Here is an 18,163-nt window from a genome sequence, read left to right on the forward strand (position 1 = left end):
ATGGTAGGCCCCGGATAGCCCAGGATGCAGGGTCTAATGTGTTGAAAAAGGAGGACTTGTACTTTTAAGTTTTACATGTCCTATCAGTGAAAAACCCTTAAATTAATTTCTAAGTACTACAAGGCCTATCTCTCCCATAGCATAACACTGGGATAACCTTACTACTATTTATAAGTGTAATTTACTAGGAAGATATAAATGCTCAAGTTTGGTATCTCTGAAGCTTTAACTTATGGTGAAGTCAGATTTTAAATTGCAATTCTGAAAATGCCACTTTTAGAAAGCTAGCATTCTTTTGCTTTAGACATTTGGTGCCTGCTGCCTGTCTCTGATCACATGTTAGAGGTGGGTGATATTAGGGCTTTGTGTATTACCCTAAGAAAGCCCCACACAATTGGAGGTGTGACTTAATGAGCCATTTTAGCAGGATGGTGGGGGAAGAGCTGGAATCATACCTTAAAAGGCTGTGTACTCCCACAAGGGGCTGCATACCCCCCGTATAGTGAGACTGCAGGCAGGACAGGAAGGGCAGAGCCTCTGATCACTTCTAAGGCCTTTTTTTGAAGTCGCTCCCACTTGAAATGCACCACTCAGTACATGCACTGGACCTCTGACACCACCAAGACAGTACACTTCTGAACCTGTGGATACTTTGTCAGGGAGCAGGACTGCTGTGCTGCTACAAGGGCCGCCACTCTGCTGGACTGCTGCTCTGCAAAAACCTACTGACCTGCTGGGTTGGTCTGCTGCCCTCTTGCCTCAGGAGAAAGAACTGGAACTGGAACACATCTGGAACTCAAGGCCTCAGAGTGACTCAAAGGGCTCGTCTGCTGGCCTCCTTATCTAAGCCTCAGGACATTGCAGCCCCAGCATCCTCAATGAGTTCCTGGGAGTGGTTCTAGAGCTTTTTAATTAAAACTTTTGGCTATTTGTGACAGCAAACAGGCCTGTTTGCACTGGAACCTCGCTGCTCGCACAGAGAATCAGCATGAGCAGGCATAAGTTCCTCTCTTTGCACAGCAAGTATTGTCTGCCAGCATAGATCGCCATCACATGGCTCTCGCCTACCTGCCCACGTCACTCAGCCTGCTCTTTGTGCCCCGTTGACCATTGCCAGTGACGCATTTCTTGCTACCAGCGAACCTCTCCACTGTGAACAGGACTCTTGGCACAAAACTTGAGTAGGAAAATCCTCAATGGTGCTAAGCTGGTGCTGTATCCAACATGCACTCAATTGTGGTTGGCTTGAACTTTTGACCTTGACCTGGGGGAACATGACCAGATATCTGCATTTGAAGTTTTATGATTTTAGGTGTTATATTGTAGTTTATTTTTTATAACTACAGAAACTAATGAGTTATTATATTTTATTAAAACTATGCTTAAGAGAAGGTCGAAGAATAACAATGTTCTATTAAATAATTCTTTGTCAGTACATTTGCACCATTCATAGTTTAACATTTCACATTCCTGACCTATGTTGGAGTTTTGTGGAAAAATGCATTCTACAATCTTTAAAAATGAACATTGATAGCTATGAAAGCCTACTGCTTTCACTTGTGTTTAAAATACAGCTTTTAGTCTGAGTATTACACATTTATTTCTACATGTTAATTACATTACTTTTCATTATTAAAATGCTTCTGCAAGCTCTCCCATCGGATGGTTTCCAACTATCACAAATTTCATTCACAGATGCTTTCAAAGCACACACTTGCCTTGAGTTGAGTCTTTTCTTTTTCTCATTAGATTTTTCCTGCCTTTCACTTTCTGGTGTTCTTTGCTAATGAAGCTATTTAATTCTAAATCTTTCTTCATTTGTTTAGGTATTTCCCCAGTTTTCGTCTTTTGCAATGATGCTTTCATACCTTTGTATACTCCTAATGTAGACAGGAAACAAACAACTACAATTAACACAGGCAGTCATATAGCTTTGCAGATTCCACTCCTGCTTCATTAATACAATTGCCTATTGCAGAAATTGCTTTTGTGAAACTTTTTGCTGTACTAGTGGTTTTTAAAGGTTCTAGTTCAAGCTTTATGTCATAAATATTCTTTGTGCATTCTACAATTTTCTATCTCTTGTCAGGTATTTATGTGCAACAATTTTCTACTTTCTACGTCTTGCAGACTCCACCTTTTTTTGTAAATAAATTGTCTAAAGCATATCTATTTTGTAAAACCATTGATCTAACAACTACTAGTTCTGCAATTTCAATTAATAATGCTCCGGGAGGGCTAGTTGCCTGTTTGTCCACTACTTTTGAAAACGTTGTAATCTTTTCATCATTTAGTATCACTCCTACTTCTAGAGTAATAGCTCCAAATATGTATTTTACTAATTGCTTCCCTATCTCCTACTAATTGTTTCCCTTCATTACCACTACATGTGTATGTTTGTGCAGGGGTCATTGTTAAAGCATTTAAACTCTGTGCATGATACATTTTTGGAACAAGCAAACCTAGATAGCAAATACCCTCCTGATAGCAAATCAGCAGGCAATCTGAAAAATGCATTCTCTACGCATACAAAGTAAACTTAAGGTATAGTTGGATCGTCTCCCCATAGAATCTGCCATGTACCTCCTGATAGCTCAAATGTGAGCTCATAATTACTATTTAGGACAAGTCTCTTTCTGTTTTGAATTCATCTTTTGAAAACACAATTTACCTTTATGGCTCTTATCTAAATTTAATCTTGGATGTGAATTTTTTTCTTCTATACCTATCTTCTTCCTTTTCCAAACATTCTTCAAAACACCCTCATTTTTATTAGTACTGCATTCAAAGTGTGTTCTACTCTCTTCTAACATCATGAGAAAGGTTGTCTCTAATGGGTTCATTAAACAGGTTTGATTATTCTCATATGCTTTAAAACTATCTTTAGGAATAAAATATTTAAAATAATGCCAAGCTTTCTCCATTTCATTAGCCTGTGGATATTAGTTCATGCTCTTTTAGTGAAGATACTTTTGAAATAATCAAGTCAAAGTTAGAGTAATAATAGTCCAATTGTCATTTTCTATAAACTAAACTAAGTAAAACACTGCATGAAGTAGCATACGAAAGAGAAATGTGATGGTATGCTACAAATTAGGCTTTTATCTCATTCTGACCTATGTCAAGAACATAGATGCTTTGTTAGTAAATGAAAATAAAGATTTTGCTGTTATTTGTGAAGAAGTGGATCACTAATAATATTGCTATAACTAATAAAACAATGAATTAAACTGTAATACCCATAATACTATAGCATCTAGCTTTGATTAGGACACGCATGTTTGTCTAAAGTCAGATCTTTTCAAACGAGATGTGTAGCAGCAAATGTTAATTATTTACGTTCAGTTACTTAGGGTCTCATTTACAAAGCCTTTGCACCATCATTGTGTCATTTTTTTTTATGCTGCAATGGGGCAAACAGTGTTCTACACTCAATGAGCTTTCAGCAGGTTTTCCTAACTTAATTTTTAAACTACTTCATGGTGGCCCAGGTAATTCTTTGTTCCAGTCAAGCAATTCTGATATTGGGATACTTAGCACTTGACACAAGTAGTAAGTCCATTCAGGTGCTGAATAGCTTCAACAAGGTATTCTGGCTCTATTGAATTTTCTCGGTGTTTGTTGATCTCCTTCGGTGTCACTTATACCGCTTGACGTTGACATATCATCAATTGTTGGCAGTATGGATTCAACTTGACACACTTGACCTCAGCTTTTCCCAACTGTAGGCTCTTAGCCATGTAGCATTGTGGGTGTCTCTTTTTGTTCTTGATTCACAACTTGTTCCTTCTCCTGGATCCTCTTGTGGGCCTGGAAGTATTTCAACTGTCACTTCAGTCTGAGTTATTGGTTCTCCACCTTCTATACCAAGATCTCCAATGCCACTCTCTGAGATATCCGCAAATCTGACTTCTTCACCTGTCTGCAGTTCTTCTCCTCTTTATCCTCACTGTGTTGCTCCTTGTACTTGTTTGACTTGAACAATTTGTGGTGGTACTGTCACCAGTGCTTTTGGTTCTGTCTCATAGAACTCTGTTTCTTCGTGCGGATCTCTTCTTCTCTGGGTATGCAATGTAAGCACCCAGTTTGGCACTCCAGCACATTTTTACAGCTCTGTCTGTAATTAAAATCACGTGGGAGGAGCCGTTCCACTTTGATTCCATACAAGACTTCCTTGCATGCTTTTTGATCAGCAACCAGTCCACGGGCTCCACTCGTGGCTCTGCTCTCAATGAACATTTGCGGTGACAGCTTCATCATGTTGAGAGGCAGAATGTACCATATAATCCAATCCTTTTCAGTAATCAAGTACCAGGTCATCTGTTATGCTCACAAGTGCATTTCCAGGTTCAGCAAGTAGTGCCATGACTCTTCCCTTGAAGGTCTTGTGAGGAGATAACCTGTCTTTCTGTCATGTTTACCTCAAAGGCTTATCAACAGCAAAAACAAAGCATCAGGCCACTTCAATGAAGTGGATGCACAGACTTTTGCCTGTTAGGACTTGATTGTACCATTGAACTGCATCACTTTACCAGAAGCCTCTGGTCTGTAGCTACGATGCACCTTCTGCTCCACTTGTACAGCTTCATGAAATATCTTAAGGATCTCATTAAAATGGGTCCCTCAAACTTACTCCAGAGAAACCGGCATTCTAAACCTCAATAACAGTTCCCTTAACAGAAATTTAGCTACAGTGAAACTCTCATTTCTCCTTGTTCATTAGGCTTTCACTCATCGAGAGAAAATGCACACTCTAGCTAGGACATATCTCAACTCATTACAAATAGGCATTTAGATGAAGTCCATCTGCACCCTGTTGAAAGGGCCAACTGATCTCCCTAAGTGACTCAGTTTAACTGGAATTAATTTAAAAAACAAATTAGAATTTTCCGACTTCATAGCCAACTATCAACTAGACATTCCTTTTGCAACTGAAACATGGACTGATCTCATGTCTGGTTCAGATATGGTTTCCACCATTCCTCCCAGGTATGCTTACCACTGATTAGACAGGACATAGAGGATGGGGTTAGCTGTTGTTTATGGGAACACAATGACATCCATGTTCATGCCAGCACCCCCTAGTGAATGCAAGGTTCTTTCATTTAACATTGAATTAAGAAAAAAACAATAATTCAATGTGTTTCTTGTATACTGCCCTTCTGAGCCAAGGGCAACACATGTAGAAGCAATTAGTTCTCTTTTAGAATCCTGTTTACTTATAACAGATTTTACAGTTTTTGGAGATTTTAATTTTTATTTGATGGCCCAACTGCGTAAAGACACAGATTCATTAGTAGTAAGTTTAAACTGTCTTGCTGTGACCCAGATTGTGTATGGTCCAACACATCTTGCTGGGCATACTCTTAGGGGAATCTTTACAAACAGTCCTTGATAGCTAAGTCAGATGTCCTGGACTGACCATAAAGTGGTCATGTTTGAGATAGAAAAGCTTCATAAAACACCTCCAGTCAAGATCCATCACCATACTCAAGTATCACATGTATTGCATGGCAACAAATTCAAGCCTCACAATTCAACCAGCCATTAGCAGGGACTTAGTCAGCATGGACAGATGACTTAGACCTACTGTCTCTGGGTTATTCAGACTGGCTGGGATCTGAAGTAAATATTCTTGTGCCACCAAAGTTTGTGTGCATAATAGAAGTAAACCATCTGTGCCATAGTTTACAGACACACTAAGGGCTTTAAAAAAATGCTGCTACGGGCAGGAACGTAAACGGAAGAAGGACTATAATATCTTGGATAAAGAAAAATATAAGCAGTGCATTGCAGACTATAGAACCTTAGTACAAAAAGAAAACTTGGATTTTTTATCAAACAAATCGAATTTTCAAAAAAGTCTATTCAAAAATATTTTCACACCAAACTCACCATTGGTGCCCATTGTAATCTTGGCAGGGTGTAGCCAGGTTTCATGTAATTCTCTTGCTAACTTTTTTCAAAATAAAGTGGAGAATGTATAGGTTTTCTGTAAAATAATACTACTTTCTCCCTGGCCCCAGGGAAAGAAACATTCAGTGAATGTACTCACCTTATGGTTGAATAGGTAAAACATCTCATTTCTACCACTAAATGTGGATGCCCATCAGACCCATGCCCACTATCAACAATCCATCTAGTACCGGACATTGTTGCATCTCACCTGACAAGATTTTGTAATGAAATGTTCAGATCAGGTTACTTTCTGAAACAGCGGAAAATAGTTTTGGTGCATCCAACAGTTCAGATTTAGGAGTGGCTACAGCATTGAAACTGCTCTAATCGTGGCCACCGAAGACATTAGGACAACACTAGATAAGGCAATAAGGCAGGCAGAGTAGCCTTTATCTTACTTGAGTTATCTGCAGCATTTGCTATGATCAATCATGATTTGTTGAGTGACCATTTACAGAGTATTGGGATCAAAGTTGCACCACTGGCCCTCCTATGTTCTTTCCTTTCCGATCATGTACAAAGTGTGGCTCTAAAGGAGTTTACATTGGATCCCTTCTCTTTGCGGTGTGAGGTCCCTCAGGGCCCATCATTGAGCCCAACTCTATTTAACACCTATTTTACCCCCTTTGCCAGCATGAATAAAACATTTGGGTTATCCCTGGTATCTTGCATAGGTGACACCCAAATTGTTGCTCTTGAGCAGGAATAACATGGGAAAGAGATTCCAGAATTGTATGAGTGCAGTCAGCAATTGGATGAATAACAACTGTATTAAAATAAATTCTGCATAGACTAAAGTCATTTTATTTAGTAATGATGTCTCCTTCTGGTTCCCTTCATGGTGGCCTCAAGACTTAGGGACTCTTCCTACTCCAGTCAAGAAGGTGAAAAACCTAGGTGTCATAGTTGATGAGAAATTGACCTTTAAGGATCAAGTCAAGTCAATAATTTCTTCTCCCATCTATACTTTTAGGATAATAAAGAAAATCTCTCAAGATATCCTGCATGACTTACAGACGACTGCTGTCATGGCCCTAGCCCAATCTAGAAATGATTATTGCAATGGTCTTTATCAGAACTTGCAAAAAAGATCCTTGAATAAACTTTGAATATTGCACACGGTTGCCCCATGAATATAACTAGGTTTCAATAGGCATCCCAGGCAATAAGCAAGCTACTTTGGCTTTACGTAAAGCAGTGTATCACCTTTAAGGCTCTTTGCATTGCTTATAAAGCACTTCCTAGACTGGGCCGTGATTACCTGAAAGAGATGTTTAAATGGTATCTTCCTAGCAGAACACTACAATCGGCTGATCTAAAAACTCGACATTCCCCACTTTTAAACAACCTTCTTTGACAGGCAGAAACTTTGTTATATGCACTGCCTTAAAATGGAGCAGTCTACCATTAAACTTGAAATCTGCCACCAATTTGTTAATCTTCAGGAAATTTAAAAAAAAACTGGTTATCAGCAATCAGTAATGGCCCTCTCCGATCTTTGCTCAGTTGCAGAAGCATGAAGCCTCCAGGCATTCATGCGCTTTGCAAGCTTTTCATAATTTCCCTACATTTATCTTTTGACATATGAGACAACAGTGACACAATTGTTCAGTGTGCATCCTGAATCAGGGGTTAAAACAATGCTGTCTATCGGACCAGATCATTGCACCAATACCTAAATATGTGGGACACGGAAATGTTGTTTTGTGGGAGATAGCAAATTGTCTGGCAACACTGTTCTCCCATCTGCTAAAATCCAAATGTCATTCTCATCCATGCTACATCTTTCTCTGCCCTAACCTTGTTGTTCTGCTTCTGAAACATTTTCCTGCAAGCTTTTTAGTTCCTCACATATGCCAACTATAGACATCCAGACTGAAGAGATAAGGGTGTATCTGTGAATATTCCATTAAATGTTAAGGCCACAATTGTACAATAATGTGCCACGCCGTCTGCATGTCTGTTGCTGACTATGACATGACCATTGCCACTCCTGTGAGATGCACATTTAATAAGAATACAATTTCATTTGGAAGCTGTAAAGCTTCTAGCAGTCTCCTCACATGCTCACCATTCTGAATAGAAGAACCAGAAGATATCAAGAAACCTCTTTATGACCATACCTGACATCAGTCATGGACCACACCAAAGTCATAGTGACTATTTGTAAAACTAGTCACTCACATTTGAGCTATTAGACTGTAAGCTCTGGTAAATGCAATCAGTGCTGCAGCTTGTGCTGAGGTAACACCTTGAAGCTATGAGGCTTTCAAATTGCCTTAGTTTGTGCAAATAGAGTAAGGTGGTCTCAGGGAACCATAATTCTTTCTTAAACATGAGCCATCAAAGAAAATAACAAAATCGGGTCTAATTAAAGGCTCATATTGTATATCAGACCTTGCCCTTGTGCATAACTCCATGACATCTAGGCAGTCATGCTCAATATTATCAGATACATCACTTTCGGACATGGGTAACAGGGTGCTGGGGTTCAAAACTCAGCAGTGCTTAAATCTCACATTGTCAGGAGTGATAACTTGCTGCTCATATTTTGTTAACCTAGAATTTTGGTTCTTGTTAGCAGAACATCAACTGTGTGAGGGACCATAACAGTCAAAGGATGTCCCTTCACTGTGCTTTGACACCTCTCTAGACTGATGTTCATGGCTGTTACTGGTTTTATACAACCAGGTAGCCCTGCAGCAACAGGGTCACAGCTCTCCCTCTCAATACAAAACGAGGTAAAACTCTTGGTGTAATTGGGTATTCTTAGACATCTCTGTGTGTCAGCCTCAGTAAAGGCTTAGCCACTAAGGAAAGTGTATGTATTCGCTCTCTGCAGTAGCCAACCATTCCCACAAACATTCTGACTTTGCTTTTCTTAGAATGGCCTCCATCTCTCTCATGACAGTTCTCTTGTTCCCTTTTCAATGATATGGCACAAATATTGGGCTCCTTTTTGACACTACTGCAGTTTGCTTGGGCACACTTTAGGTCCATCCTCAGCTAGGTGAGTTAGGAGAGCATACTTGACCTTGATCTTGATACCAAATTTCCTATCCACCAGATCAGTTTTAGCAAAAAGTATATCCATACTAAATGGAAAGTATTTATTTCAGCAGATATCTAAACCAGACAGCAAGCTGTAATTGGGTGATCCTTTTTATTTGCTCCTTGTGGAGGATTGTTAATATAAAGTGAGTGCATGAGATGTTCTCCTAGTTCTAAAATCCTTCATATTTCTTAACACTGCACACAGTTTTATCATTTATTCCTCTGGCAACCCCCTTCATTACAACTGCATCAGGCTGAACATTTAGCCTCATGCCTGATGGCCCCTAAAGACTTGTAGAGGCAGGCCACGGATCAGAAAGAATATGCAAGCCTGAGGAGAACCTTCTGACCTCTTTACACAACTGTTTATTATTGTTTATCCAATCTAGGCATACAGTTTCAACTCCCTCACACAAGATTATAGTCACTGCTGTCTCCACATCTCTAATATGTGAGACTTCCCTAGCTAACCTTTCGGGTATATGGGCTACATTCTATGCACATTGTCTATCAGCCTCAGGTCCCCCCAGAATATGGACCTACCTGAACTATTAGGAAGAATATAAATGGCATAGGCTCTGAATTACTGAAACCATGTTTTATGTTTTGTCTACATCTGTTGTTATGTTGCTCCTGTGTAAACCACCCTATTTAAGCTAGTGCTGTTTTGAAGAATGGGATCCTCCATCAGAAACATGACAGACACCACACTGCCCATACTACAGTTGCGTTATGACCTACGGCACTTGTAATGTGGAGTGCTAGAATCCAGCACATTTTGTCAGACTATCCTGTTCTCTATTTTCTGCATAAGACTTTACCTCACAACATTTTTGAAAGCCCTACATTTGCATGTTTTGAACATTTTGTCAAAAACGCCAGTTTAATATAAAGCAAATAGACACATTTCTAATTAAATTTACCAATAATGTTCTATCCCAACTAAAACATTTGCTACCATCCTCCTTCTTCTTCCCATCTCTCATTGAAATCCAGATAAATGGTTCACTTTCCCAAAATGTCTGCAACACATGCGAAGTTAATAGATAAGTATCAGAACTCTTCTTACAAATTGTTGAGAGTACCTATTAACATACACCTGTGTACATGTTACTTACATAAGAATCAGATTTCTTTAACCACTCTTCTGTAGCACTCCTGGACTTTGTCTACGAGTATGGGAGGCATGTATATTTATACAACTGTCCATAGGTTTTGTGCATCTATTTCACTGGTACACCAGTTCTTTTACTGCTATACATGCAATGTAATTTATGCAAAACAAATTTACACGTTTTTACTGGAATATGTGAGTGGGAAACATTGAAAACAAATTGCAATACTGTGCTCAAGGTGTTTGTTTTTGCATTGTGCACAAAGGCACAGGACGACAAATCTATGCTAATTTGTGCATGTGTATGCTGGCATGTACTAGCACATTGAAGCCATAACGGTGCCTTTGCCCTTGCTTATTTCATCGTTGTATTTACCAAATGCCTGTGAGAAATAAAAATGCAACCTTTTGTTCCTTTGTGAAAGCAGCATATTCCTTGCAACAGTGAGGCCCAGATTTACTTTTGCTTTGTGTTACTTTTGTGATGAAAACCCAGTGCAAAGTGTTTGGGTGGCACTTACTATCCAACGCAAATCAGGATTTGCATTGGCTAGTATTGATGAGTAACACAACGTTGAGCTCCGCACTGTTTTATGTTACTTTGGCCCATATTTATACTTTTTTAGCGCCGCATTTTTGTAATTTTATTAAGCAAAAGCAGCGCAAACTTGCATAATACAATTGTTTTACTAAGTTTGCATGTGTGCTACATTGTACTGCACGCATAGAATGGGAAAAGATTTAAAGCATAGTTTTTGCACTGGAAGGGACTCCTTCCAGTAGAAAAACTATACTTCAAAAAATGCACACACCCTTGCATTATGGCGCAAGGGTGTGCATGTTGGCACATGGCTGCCACAAGAGTGCCAGAAAAGGGGTAGAGAAATATAAATGTTGTTGTTGAAATGCCACAATTTATCTCTCTTTGATACAAGGCAATGCTGCTGTGTCAATTTGCATCAAAGAATAGTAAATCTCGCCCTACATTGTTTAGCCCTACAAAGGGTATGTAAACTGGTGTCATGGTGCACTCAAGCTGATACAGATATTAATTCACAATGAGGTGTTACAAGTTGATACCTCCATTGCTTTTCTCTCACACTTTAAGGCCCATATTTATACTTTTTGACGCACAACTGCGCCAACGCAGTTGTGCGTCAAAAGTTTTACCGCTGGCTAACGCCATTCCAACGCGCCATGCGGGCGCCTTATTTATGGAATGACGTTAGCCGGCGCTGCGGACTGGTGTGCGTCAAAAAAAATTACTCACACCAGGCAGCGCCGGCGTATGGGAAAATGGGGGTTGTGCGTCAAAAAATGGGGCAGGTCAGGTCTGAGGCAAAATTCAGGCCTCAAACCGGATTTGCGCCATTTTTGTTTTACGCGCAGCCTCCATTGACATGACTCCTGTCTTAGCAAAGACAGGAGTCATGCCCCCTTGCCCAATGGCCATGCCCAGGGGACATATGTCCCCTGGGCATGGTCATTGGGCATAGTGGCATGTAGGGGGCCCAAATCAGGCCCCCCTATGCCACAAAAAAAATCTGAAAAAAAGACTTACCCGAACTTACCTTTACTTCCCTGGGATGGGTCCCTCCATCCTTGGGTGTCCTCCTGGGGTGGGCAAGGGTGGCAGGGGGGGTCCCTGGGGGCAGGGGAGGGCACCTCTGGGCTCCTTCCGAGCCCACAGGTCACTTAACGCCTGCCCTGACCCAGGCGTTAAAAAACGGCGCCCATCAGGCTGTGCGTCCTTTTTTAAGGCCCACCCCCTCCTGTGCGTCAAAATGATGTCAGAGCATAAATATGGGGCACAGGCCTTAAAGTCATTTTTTGGAAGGGAACGCCTACCTCGCATATAATTAACGCCAGGCTGGTTCCCCCTTCCAAAAAATGACGCACATGGTGGAATTTTGACGCCCGCGGGGTCGGACGTCAAAGTATAAATATGGGGCAGGGTTTGCGCCGATTGTGCGTCAAAAATTTTGACGCACATTCGGCACAGAGTATAAATATGCCCCTAAGTATCCAGACTTGTGGCCTTCAGATGTTCCACTATCACGCATTATCTATTGTATTTTTGTTCCAGAATCACACACAAACGGAGATTGTCGAGCACTATTCTATAAATCAAGCTTGTGCGACTGCACCCCTGCTCCCTCCTTCGCCTTTTAGCGGTTCCTTTGTTCCAGCGTGGGCTTTAGGAATTGAATACTACAATAATCCACTTAGTCCTTCCCCATCAGTATCAAGAAGCCTGTGCGGGAGGACACGTTTCATAGCTTTCATCAATCCTGGATCTTTCTACACCTGTCGCCCTTTGTGCACCTTTTCAGTCACTCTAAAAGCTTTCCTACCGTTCGAAGACTGCAGCGACCAAATTCACAAAGGCTGAATCTCAACACTCATGTTATTTTTGTATTGAGCCTGGCCGATCTGAGGAAGTCATGTTGAGAAATATGTGTGTCTGGCGTTTGTCCTCGCGCAATCATCTTATTATAGATCTGAGCAAATACCGTTAGAGAAATGCCAAATCACTTGGAGCGCCCTCTGACAGAAATTAGATGCATAATTTAGCGACTTTCTCAGATCTGCCGGAGCAAAGGGTGATTGGTTATGCAAACTGCGTTGAACTTTCTGAGGTTAGGCCACACGCAGCACATTCATTGCGTATGCGTCTAAAACACCAGAGGAATAGTAGTCAATGCGAAAGGGAAACAAACTCTGGTGCCGCACATAAAAATAATTTTAAAGGTATCTGACCTTTTAGGTAATATAGCTTTCCCTTTCCAAATGAACGCTTCTCAAAGCACATTTTGAAGCCCTTTGAAAAAACGTATTTTAGAAAGGTTGGATCTATTGTATCATTAAGAATGCTGACAGAAGGCTGCAAGTAATCTTCAGGTCAACAGATGGCTGCGGCATTTAACCAGAAGCACATTGTTACGAAACCTCCGGAGAAAATGATACAGTAGTAAAATAATTTCAAATGTCACACATCAAGGTGAATAAATATACTGCGCATGGACAACCTTGCGATTCATGGCATCTGCTAAAATCACAAAATTACGTTAGTGTGTGAACTTTCTTTAGCAAGCACAAACATTATATATATCATGCTGTTTGTGGTGTAGTTGTCATTCACACATTCTCAAGTCTGTGTGATACTCCTATAGATACCAAATAAATTATATCTGTCCTCACAGAAGAAGCCTCGTCTGCAACAGTACAAGTAAGGTTTTTGACGGGATTTTCCGTTCCACGACAGAAAAGTCAGTAAATAGATTGGCCTGATGAGTGAGCGTCGCTATAGTAGGGGTGGAGTGGAGGTTCGGGGCCTTCTCACGTCTCTCATCTTGTTGAGGGAGCAAGCTGTTTCAAACTTGTTTTAAAATAGATGCCAGTGAAAAGTAATTCGGAACAATTAGGTACATTTATATGGAGTAATTTTAAGGAGCCCTTTTTTACTGCGGATTTGCTTTTGGAGCATGTACCTGAAGGAACTCTCCACATTATTACTTGAAATGTTAGACGTATGTGATCAATTTAATATAAATGGTGATCTTCAAGAAGCCGCCATGACGAATCGGTGGTGAGTTTATGGTGTGACCAAGGATGGATATCTGAATATCGTTTGCAAATATCTCCTCTGACGACATTTCATGTCCTAAATATGCTTTATAATTATATTGAGCCACTGGGTATTGTTTTGCAATGCTTAGCTCCAATGAGATAACATTTTTGTAAACAACATTTGGTGCCAGCTGTACAAAAAAAACATTTGAAATGCAATGGGTCTCGCGTTTGCTCGAGTTAGAGCTATTAACACATGGCAATGCATAAACACATACGACTAGGAGACGTATGTGTACGGTGGCACTCTTTTAGCGCCAAAGACTTGGGTCAGTATGTGGCACATGCTGTAAGGTCGTCCTGACATCTGAATGTAGATTTCTCCATTTTAAGACGGGGAGCGAAGAATGTAGATGCCCTGGATAACACAAACCAGGGAGCAGGGGCGTACTACTGAGCCTCAGAATATACTGAGGTGTGAAAAGGACATTTTGGCACACACCACTGTAGCGTGCAGGCCAACAGTATACATCACAATTTAATAGAAAGACAATGGCAGTACATATCACTGTAATTAGCAGACCCCATTAATAGTAATTGGTGGGAAGAACCCCGTTAGTTCCAGTACGAAACCATTTAGGGCCATATTTATACTTTTTGATGCAAAACTGCGCTAACGCAGTTTTGCGTCAAAAAAATTAGCGCCGGCTAACGCCATTCTGAAGCACCATGCGGGCGCCGTATCTAATCAATGACGTTAGCCGGCGTTAGCCGCCGGCGCTGCCTGGTGTGCGTGGAAAAAAACGACGTACACCAGGCAGCGCCGGCGTAGGGGGATATGGAGCTTGGGCGTCAAAAAATGGGGCAAGTCAGGCTGAGGCAAATTTTTCGCCTCAACCCGATTTGCGCCATTTTTTTCGACTCCCAACCCCCATAGAAATGACTCCTGTCTTAGCAAAGACAGGAGTCATGCCCCCTTGCCCAATGGCCATGCCCAGGGGGACTTCTGTCCCCTGGGCATGGTCATTGGGCATAGTGGAATGTAGGGGGGCACAAATCAGGCCCCCCTATGCCACAATAAAAAAATAAAAAAAGACTTACCTGAACTTACCTTAATGTCCCTGGGATGGGTCCCTCCAGCCTTGGGTGTCCTCCTGGGGTGGGCAAGGGTGACAGGGGGTGTCCCTGGGGGCATGGGAGGGCACCTAGCCCACAGGTCCCTTAACGCCTGCCTTTTCCAGGCGCTAAAAAACGGCGCAAAATCGGCCGTACGTCATTTTTTTTGACCCGCCCACTCCCGGGCGTAAATTTTGCCCGGGAGTGTAAATACGGCGCACATGCCTCGGAGTCAATTTTTTAGACGGGAACGCCTACCTTGCATCTCATTAACGCAAAGTAGGTGTCCACGCTAAAAAATTATGCAAACTCCATGGACTTTGGCGCTAGACGCGTCTAACGCCAAAGTATAAATATGGAGTTAGTTTTGCATTGGAATTGCATCAAAAAAACTACGCAATTCCGGCGCAAACGGAGTATAAATATGCCCCTTAGTATGCAAACTGTGGCGGAAAGACAATAGCAGTTCACAACATGGTACTGCAGATCCTGATGACACAGCAGGTCGTGATAACACGATCTTCCAGTGCTTAACATTGTTCTGTGTATGCTCTGAGGATGCACCGAATTTTGGTGAACCGGATGTGGCAGTAAACAGCATTGTATTGTGCAGACCTTAAGAATGTACAACATTTTTTGTTGAAAGCCCACTATAGTTTAGTGCACATGCCCTGAGATTAAAGTAAATGGCTTTTTTAAAAAAAATAGTACCTGGTATAGGACTGTACTAACCTAAAGTATATACTCAAGTGTGGCATTAAGCAATACCATGTTTCTCCATTGTAGTGCTTTACCCTTTGACGGCAAGATCATCCAGTATTCTTGAAGATATCTTAAAATGTTCATTACTGACCTTGCGAATACGCTTCAGTTAATCTGCGAACATACCGCAGTAACCCTCATACTGGTGAACATTTTTATTGCAGCCTTTCTCATACAATCGCCTGACAGGCACTCATCAGACGTACCTGCAAACTGAATGAAAACACGTCTTGTAGTATCAATTTTAAGTAACTGAAAGAATAAATATTTATTCATTCATTCGTGGACACCCAAGGCATAGAGAATGGTTGTATTTATATATATATATATATAGAGAGAGAGAGAGAGAGAGAGAAAATTGACGCCCGGAGTGAAAACATCGTTTACCAGTGTGCACACACACACATACACCTCTTTTGTTTGGTACATTTTTATGTTTGTGTTCACTTCAATTTTCAGTTTAAGCGTGACCCTGTTTTACTCACTGAACCCAATGAGCCCAGCTCATTCCATGTTGCAGTCCGGATATTACAGTTTTAAAGGCTTCAAATAGCTGTCATTTATGAGTAGATATTTCAGCAGGGCACTGGCGTCAGCTGGCAGGTGCGTGGAATATTTGCTGGGACGCGTTACACTTCCTCCTTGTTGGGGCAGGGAGGCGGGACATATGTTACAGCAGCCTCAAGAAAGAGAGCTAAAGTCCACCTAAGTCGATAGCATGAACTCTCATGCATAGCAGGTCACATTTATTTTCAGAACTGAGGGAAGGAAAAACACACTGATCTGGGCAGTTTCACACAGTTTGACTGAGGAGTAATGCAGGAATATCCACTTTGTTGGGTCCGCATTCAATAACCGAACAAAAACTGTCCCTTCACTGTTGCCTAAAGGTTCATCTTTAATAAAGCATGTTAATCAAGGAAAGGATCGTGAGGTGCTGTAATCGCTCGGGCTACTATTGTTCACAGCAATGCAAATGATTTCTAATCGAACAAAAAATACTCTTGCATTACTTTTCTGTCTCTAGCAAGGAGCCTGTTCAGGCTCTCTAATGAAACCATTTAGAATGAGGGTCTTCTACGGAGGCCCGGAAAGAAAACGACCCCTTTGCCAGTTATTTTGGGGTATCGGTTTGGATACCACGATACCAATAGTAGGTCTTAAGGGAGACTAAGCAAAACACTCCCACGCATGTTTTATTTTAGCATATAAAAATCGCAGGTTAAGAGGATGGTGGCATGTAGGAAACCGTAAAATATGAGATCTTTTTTTCTGCATTCACGATGATACAGCATCTTTTCTGTAATGTTATGTTTTGTAGTCTGAACTGCCAGAAGCACACAGTGTTCTGCAAATTAACCTCCTCCTTATAGTGCTTCCCTTGGGTGGCATTTATTTCTTGTTCGTGGGGGGATGGGGAAAGGAAAGGGGGACAGAGCTTGGTGCTGTAACAATAACGACCCCACCCCTGGCTAGCCTTAGCCTGGTATGTAGGAGAAAGGTGAAATCAGCGGCAGCCGCCAATCTCAAGGGGAGGGCAGGCCGGGGTGTGGATGAGGACTGGGGAAATGCACCAATAAATATTTAAAATAAAGTGAGTGTGATTGGGTTGTGTAAAACCTTGAATTTGCCAAGCAGCGCTTGGATACAATAGAAATAAACTGGTAGTCATGCAAAGTGCTTGATTACTGCCCAGCGAGATGGCGCTGTGTAGGAAATTTAAAAAAAAGAGTAGTCCAGAAACCATGCGGAAAACAAGGAGGGCTAAACACCAGAAAAGGCATGACGTATGCATGCCTTTCACAAATGAAAGTAAGCACATTTTTAAATGAAAGTGATCAGCGTGACATGGATATGGTTAAAAGTCCACAGAGAGAATACAACAGGCCAGAGCGCTTTCAAGCTTGAGCCTAAAAATAGGAATTGTGATCTCCAAATTGTGAGTCTTATTGAATGGCAATTAGGAAACTGCAATTCCTAACAAACTAAACATATTCTTAAAATTGTAATTCCTAGTAGGGTCAATAATCATCCTACCTCATGAATATTATTGAGGTAACTCTCAATTTGTGACCCATTAGGAATCAAAGAAATAGTAGTCTGCTGAGGTTACCAGACCACCATGCCTGTGATTGCTTTCAAATAATTGAATTTTTATGCAGCCCATTTTCCATGAAGATAAACAGGATATGTTTAAAAAAGCACAGAAAATAAATCTTTTGAGTTTCATTTTTTAAGAGTAGGCAGTAGTCCGTGGGACCACTGCTTGCTCCACTATCTTTTTTACATTCTCAAAAAGGAAGCAGTCTCTTGGGGAGCCTTTCCCATTTGCGAATGGCTTACAGCCTCCTAAGATAATGCAGAAAATTATTATTGAATTGCAACTGGAATTCAGTCGCACTACATCAATACATACCACTGCTAATCGGTATTTGAAAGGAACACCCTAAACATGCCTCTTCCAAATACTGATTCAAAAAGCCAAATTGCGATTTGGTAACAAGTTATCGAATCATAGTTAGTCTTATGTACATTAAAACATGTTTTTTCTACATTTGCAAGGGGCCCAAATCTTCAAATCGGGACATT

At 41.1% G+C, this 18,163-nt stretch overlaps 1 protein-coding gene across 1 annotated transcript in view; it reads left to right on the forward strand.

The window, feature by feature from the left end:
• Positions 1-18,163, forward strand: part of PCDH15 (protocadherin related 15) — a 2,681,631-nt gene that overhangs the window by 1,611,085 nt on the left and 1,052,383 nt on the right. The gene's annotated exons all lie outside the window — the stretch shown is intronic.

This window comes from Pleurodeles waltl, chromosome 6 (genome assembly GCF_031143425.1).
Source record: "Pleurodeles waltl isolate 20211129_DDA chromosome 6, aPleWal1.hap1.20221129, whole genome shotgun sequence".
NCBI lineage: Eukaryota > Metazoa > Chordata > Amphibia > Caudata > Salamandridae > Pleurodeles > Pleurodeles waltl.